The 6026-nt window shown below is 40.3% G+C and overlaps 1 pseudogene; it reads right to left on the reverse strand.

The window, feature by feature from the left end:
* Positions 1 to 5404: 5404 nt before the first annotated feature.
* LOC102843715 lies at positions 5405 to 5784 on the reverse strand (annotated as a pseudogene).
* Positions 5785 to 6026: the final 242 nt, after the last annotated feature.

The raw sequence follows: 6026 nt of genomic DNA on the forward strand, positions 1-6026 counted from the left end.
CAGAATCCTTGCCTCCAAGTATCAGCCCAGCTTCATTCTCTCCAGGACGAAGTTATTTGTTCTCCTAGCAGTCCATGGTCTACTCAATACTCTTCACCAACACCACAGCTCAAAGGCATCAACTCTCCTTTTATCATCCCTAGTCATTGTCTAGCTCTCTGAAGCCTAATAAGTAATGGCAAAGACCATGGCCTGTATCAGGCACACCTTAGTCTTCAGACTGAAATTGTTGCTCCTGAGGACCTTGGAGAGGTCTCTGACAGCAGACTTTCCCCAGTGCAATTCGTCTCTTAATTTCCTGGCTGCTAGTACCAAGAGAGTTGATTATAGAGCCAAGCAAACTAAAGCTGTCAACATTCTCAATCTCTTCACCATATGTGTGTGTGTGTATTTCAGTCTTTGACTTTTACTGTGATTTTACCTAGCCTGATATTTTATCTGAAGCAAAGTCAAATATCATGATAAATGTAGACTATAGATATTACACCAAACCTATTAACATTGGGCCTATTGTGACTCACAGCAACCCCACAGTACTGAGTAGAGGTAGTAGTAAGAGTTTTCAAGGCTGTATTCTTTCCGGGAGCTGATTGCCATATCTTTCTCCCATGTGCCAGATTCAAACTGTTGATCTTTCAGTTGTCAGGTAAGTACGTAACCACAGTAGGGCTCTTTGTTGATGTAAATACAGACATGTATTTTCTAAAGCACTGTAATAGTCTTCAAAAATAACCGTCATAAAGAACAATGAGGAAAATGTTTTTATTGTTGTTATGTACCACAGAGTTGGAACTGACCCATAGCTGTCCCTGCAGTGGGTTTTCAGAGGCAGTAAATTGCACAGGAGAAGATTGCCCATCTTCCTCCTGCAGAGCAGCTGATGGATTCAAACTGCCCGCCTTCAGGTTGTCAGCGTAGCTCCTTATCACTAGGCCACCAGACCTTCCTGGTTAACAGCATTTAATCCTCAAATATAAATTGTCTCTTTTATAGTATAAACATCCACTTTAATTCTTAAAGCGGAATTCTTTATTTAAATTGTTTTAGGAGTGATGATTTCGTAAGTTTGAAAAGCATAACAATTTGGGGGTTTGTTTTGTGATAACATATGGTGTGGATCTGGCCTACTCTGTTCTCATGGGACCAGAATAAAAATGTCAGCAGTCTGAAGCCCCCAGCCACTCCACGAGGAAAAAGTGAACAGTCTTCTCCTGCAAAGATTTACACCCTCAGAAACCTGGTGGAGGTTGGCTATGAGTCAGAGTCAACCTAATAGAAGTAGGTGTGATCTGGGGGGGTTGACTCAGGTCATCGATGCTCTTTGCCTGCATGGAGTGCAGTGGAAGTTCTATTTTTACTTAGGTCATCTGCACTTTAAATTCGTGAACAGTAGTCTAAGATCTGCTCTGGTTTCCCTCAGCTGGTTAGCCCCAGAAGTTATCTCTAGTGACAGCTTCCTCTTGGAACTCAGGGCGCTTACATATTCCTGTGAGTTACTTCTGCTCCATTTGGCCCCTACTTAAGGGATCTATGTGGTTTCTTCTTGCCTATAGCTCTAAGCAAAGAGAGAGAACTAGATACTGTTGAAAGACTTTTATTCCAAGGCATCTCTGGATGGGTTTGAACACTCAGCCTTTCAGTTAGAAGCTCACACTTAACTCTCTATGCCATTTGTCCAGTATCAGGCCCATTGCTTCTTTCTCCAATTACCTGCAGAGATCCTTTGCCACTTCACAGAAAGGACAATCTATCTGAATTGTGCCCATGGCTGACAGAGTTTAAATTTTGTCCTTGAGTCTGAGACTCCCTTCTTCTGCCAAACTGTCCTGTACCACTAAATTACTTTAAGAGTCAAGTTCTCAAGCAAGCATACCTGTAAGACAATCAACCACTCAAGTTCAAATTTGAATCAGGCAAAACCCTTCTTTAGCATTTATGGCCCTCTTTTTGTATCCTGCTCTTCTCATAATCAGCTCCAAAAAGTGCAACTATATGACATTTCCATCCTCTACATCATATCACATTATTTTCATATCCTAAAGCACATTATTACATGCCTTAGAGTCAACTACGATATATACAAAATATAGATTGGAACCCCACTGTATCCTGTACTATCATTTTTGATCGAAGTCACCTTCATTTTCTGTAAGTAAGGTTGTGCCATCTGCATAGTGCAAGTTGTTGATGAGTCCTTTTACTTTAACTATTGTGATCAGAATGGACATATGCTCAAAACAATATGCGATATCGTCTCACCCCAGTCAGAATAGCAAAATTTAACAGAACAGCAAGCAACAAATGCTGGTGAGGTTGTGGAGAAACTGGAACCCTTATTCACTGCTGGTGGGAGTGTAAAATGGTGCAACCACAGTAGAAGGAGGTATGGCACTTTCTCAAAAAGTTGCAAATAGAGATACCATCTGACCCAGCAATTCCACTACTGGGAATATACCGCAAAGAGACCATAACTGCCACCCAAGCAGATATATGCACACCCATGTTTATCACAGCTTTGTTTACAATAGCAAAGAGTTGGAAGCAACCTAAGTGCCCATCAACAAATGAATGGATAGAGAAGCTGTGGTATATTCACACAATGGAATACTATGCAGTACTGAAAAACAAAGAACTCATAAAATATACAAAATGAGTGATCCAGAAAGACATTATGCTGAGAGAAATATCTCAGTCACAAAGGACAAATACTGCATAGTGCCACTGTTGTAAAACAGGACTGACATTGTTGTTGGGGGGAGATTAAGAAAGATGGGATAAATAATGTACACTGCATTAAAACATATGAGGGAGAAAACGGTTTAAAAGGGATATGTTATTAGGTATTTTTGTCATGATAGGAGTCCAGAGCGAAGGCTGCATAGTGGAGTGGACCTGGGGCGAGAGATTGTACAACAATGAAAGAATTTTTCTTTTACTTTTCCAAGAGGGTAGTGTACTGGAGGGGAGGGTTGGGAAGGGAGAAAAATGCAACAATGAATGAATGGAAATCCAAAGTCTCAGTAAATTTTCATTGAAACTAATAATAAAAAATTTATAAAAGAATGGACATATGCTGTGGAAAGCAGTCTACTTTTTGTATCAGACTTGAATCTTGACACTTTAAAGAATGTATTAAATCTCTCAAACTTGACATGGTATGGATTTAAAGTGCATGTGATGTTTTCCTCCAAAAGTCCAGTGCCAAGTGTTTTGATTTATTAAGGTAGTTAAACTTTCCACATAAATGATTTTATTTTATTTTAACAAATGTAGACCACCTCTCCACGTGTATAATGAGAACCCAGTACATTACTTTTCTGGTGAATAAAGAAACATTCTGTCTATTCATCTGTATTTTCAAAGTATTGGAAAATATTTCAACTCTTGGTACTCAGTAAACATATTTTGAATATATGATTAATCATGGACTTCTTAATGATTTGTGAAAATGTAATCTACGCTACTATTGACAATTCTGTCAAAAATTATAAATACTTCTCTTTATCTAGTGTAATAATTATTTTTATGCACTTGCTCCTTTTTATCTTCCTCTTCCTTTTACAGACAAACATATATTTCTTCTTTATTTTGATAAAACAATCCACAACACTTAGTTTCATTAGATGGTATGTCCTCATGAATATTACAGTCATATTCATTTCTCTTTGAAGAAGATCTGAAATTCAAAAAGTCCGAGTTAAATTACCATACTATTTTTGTTATTAAAATGCTATTTGTACAATATTTTAACTTATGGTCAAAAATCTTTCATAGTAGCAATCTCCTAATCACAGGAGAAACAGAAAGAGATATTGCAGAAAATTATCTCCACTAAAAATAATTTTTGTCTTGTAATCTTTTAAGGTTGTATTTGTCTGTGGCCTAGTGGCAAGAAGCTGAGCTGCAATCCCGAAGACATGTGGTTCTAGGCCACCAGCTGCTCTGTGGGAGAAGGATGGGAAATCTCCTCCTGTGAGATTTAACTGCCTCTGAAAACCCACCAGAGAGTCTCTGGTACAACAACAACATCTCTATCTCTTTATCTCTATCTTTATACCTCTATCTCTCTCTATATATATATCATCTATCTCTATCTCTATCTCTCATCTATAGTAAATTTCCCAATAAGGGACCCACAGAAAGGACAGTTTGGGGCTTTTCTCTGAGATGAGCACATACTGGAAGAGTTCTGCCATGTTCACACAAAACCTAGAATGACACTGAAAAACTGAAAAGTAGAATCAGAGATTCTCTTTCCTTTGCTTGTTTAATAAACATTGAGAATCTGTGTGCAAGGCAGTGTGAGAGGGTCTGAGGGGAAAATAAAGCTAAGATGGGGCTTGAAGAAGCAAATCTGGCATGGACTACCAGAGCCCACCATCAAGAAGAAACACTGAAGTCATGATAGGGTTTCCAGAATCCTGTGGGGAGAAGTCAGCTCCTTTGGGTTCTAAGCCTGTCACCCACACCTCTGTGTAGGTGGACCTAATCTCTCAGCCTGCCCTGCCTAGGTTCTCCCTGTCTTCCTACTTTCCCTGGAGTTTAAGGCCTCAGCTCTTGCCTTACATGTGTCTAATAAATGTCTATAGAATTATTGTGTTGTAAAAGGATCATTCTAAGTTGTTCCAGAAAGATAGAAAATTTTGAGAAAGGAGGGCTAAAATGGTAGAGATCAGAGTGCAGTGTGTCATAATCAGACTAGAAGGCTGAGGGGAGGGGGTGGGAAGTAGGCCAACAGGCAGATTTACTACCTAGGACGCTAACAGGTGGGCTAGATTTGCGGGAAAGCAAAGCTTTGCTTCCATAGTAATGTGGGTGATGAGGTTGGAAAATGAAGAATCTTACCCTAAGTACCAGGTAAAAGTGCGTCTGTGCTTCAGTTTTCAGGACAGGAGGGGCAGTCAATGTATAAAGGCAAAGCGGTGACTTGCTTATTAAGTCTGAAAGATTAATTTTGTGGCCCAAAGAAGGGAGGAAAATTCAGAGCTTAAGAGGCGAGCAGAAAACTCAGACTTTAAGAGGCTGCCGCTGTGGTGCAGGTGGGAATGGGCAGGAAGCCTGGAAGTGACAGAAGAACCTGTCCATCCTGCCCAGCGCTATGCAGGAGGAAAGCACCCACAGGGATTGTGGGTGCTCATCCAGGAAAATGGCGAGAACCTCAACAGTGTCAAGGATCTCAGACAGTGTGTGGAGCTGAAACTTCAGAATCTTTCCCTACTTCGCCTTAAATACGGTCTACCCAGTTCAGTCATGGCCTATGAAAGAGTAATGCGTAACAAGAGCTCCGAAAGCAAGAGCCGTTGTAGAAAGTAGCTCGAGTAAACACTGCACCATCGCTTGCCATCCAACAACAACAACAGGTGAGACCTAATATCAAAGTAGAGCAAGCTCTTAAATGTCTTCTTTATGTCTGCTTCTGGTGCTTTGGTCTGTAAGCAATCACGATGGAGAGAGATGCTCTTCCAAAAAAGAATGTCTGTGTAAAGCAGAGTAGCCAGCCCGATCATTGGTGATGCCTTTATACTTGCACAATACTAAGGCATACAAGGATTATCCCACATGAAGCAGCCATGCAAGCCCATACCCGTTGCACATGAGAGTCTGATTGCGGTCCACCAAGTTCTGAGAAAAGGGACCCTGGTAACCAAGGCTCTGAGAGTCTGAGGGGATAGTCTGAGGCCAGAAGAAAACCCACATGCAGTAGCCCACGGAGAGAGTGATGACCACGAAGCAGAACACACTGCCCTTCTGGATATAGGTCGCCTCACCGGCTGCCTTCTGCATTGCTGACCACCTTGCCCAGACCCATCTATCTATCTATCTATCTATCTATCTATCTATCTATCTATTATCTATCTATCTATCTATCTATCTATCTATCTATCTATCTATCTATCTATCTATCATCTCTCTCTATCTATCTATCTATCTATCTATCATCTCTATCTATCTATCTATCTATCATCTATTTATCTATCTCATCTGTCTCTTATCTATCATCTATCTATCTATCTATCTCTGTAAGA

Source organism: Elephantulus edwardii, unplaced genomic scaffold (assembly GCF_000299155.1).
Source record: "Elephantulus edwardii isolate Elephantulus edwardi_28Jun2011 unplaced genomic scaffold, EleEdw1.0 scaffold00004, whole genome shotgun sequence".
Taxonomy (NCBI): Eukaryota; Metazoa; Chordata; class Mammalia; order Macroscelidea; family Macroscelididae; genus Elephantulus; species Elephantulus edwardii.